The following is a 935-nucleotide window of genomic DNA, read 5'->3' as shown; positions in this document are numbered from 1 at the left end:
AGCTGTACAACTTTAGTCAAGTTCTTTTGATCTCCTTATGCCTCAGTTTCCTACTCTTCTGTAAAATGAGGAACACCGATGACCTACCCCATTGGGTTGTTTTGAGAATTAAGATTATACTAAGATCAACAATAAGCCCTCAATTTTAGTTATGATTATTACTCTTACCACCAAGATCTACAAAAATTCAAGACCAATGATAAAAACTGACCCTGGCATAAAATGAATGAATGAGGTCTCCTTTTTTGAGAGTTTCAGTAAAATCCGGAGATTATATTTAATTATAAGGTACACCCTTCCTGTATATGAACGTGAGCACCTAATAATCAGCAAGTTTTACTGGGTAACTCTTATGTGCCCAATACCCTATAAAGGTTTATTTCAGTTGGACCAATTAACTCAAATTCAGAAACAGACTAAAATCTTTACACAGCTAGGGATCTAATAGGAACTAAAGTGTATTTTTTTTTCTCAAAGGAAGGAAAACATCTTCTACACTTGATCTTAGCCAAAAGGCCGAGAAGCGATGGGGAAAGGAAAACATCTTCTATCTACTGCTTGTTAATGTAGAAAAATAGACCTAATATCACAGGCTCATTCCCAACATGCAATTCTGATCCACGCTCCCTATAATTTTATTTTGCCACTAGGCGCCAAGGATGTATTTCAGAACAGAAAAATTACTTAATTCACCAGGGATGAAAAGTCAGATGTCAAACAGCCCCTGAAAAGCAAGCCTGCGTAAAAGTGGTATACATGTCATATTAAAAACCCTTATTTTTAGACACTATTAAGAGACAAATCAGAAGCAAAAGAGAAAAACAACCTCAACCTAATAAACGTGCTCGATTGGTAAGAGGAGGCCTGCCAAGCACAGCTTCCCTTTGCAATAAATCTTACTTCCCATCAACCCACATTCACATGCTCTCCATCCC

The 935-nt window shown here is 37.0% G+C and overlaps 1 pseudogene; it reads right to left on the bottom strand.

Moving 5' to 3' along the window:
- Positions 1 to 370: 370 nt before the first annotated feature.
- On the bottom strand, positions 371 to 528 carry LOC144238886 (U2 spliceosomal RNA; annotated as a pseudogene).
- Positions 529 to 935: the final 407 nt, after the last annotated feature.

Source organism: Crocuta crocuta, unplaced genomic scaffold, assembly GCF_008692635.1.
Source record: "Crocuta crocuta isolate KB4526 unplaced genomic scaffold, BGI_CrCroc_1.0 scaffold2801, whole genome shotgun sequence".
Lineage (NCBI taxonomy): Eukaryota > Metazoa > Chordata > Mammalia > Carnivora > Hyaenidae > Crocuta > Crocuta crocuta.
This window is presented reverse-complemented; position numbering and strand designations above follow the sequence as displayed.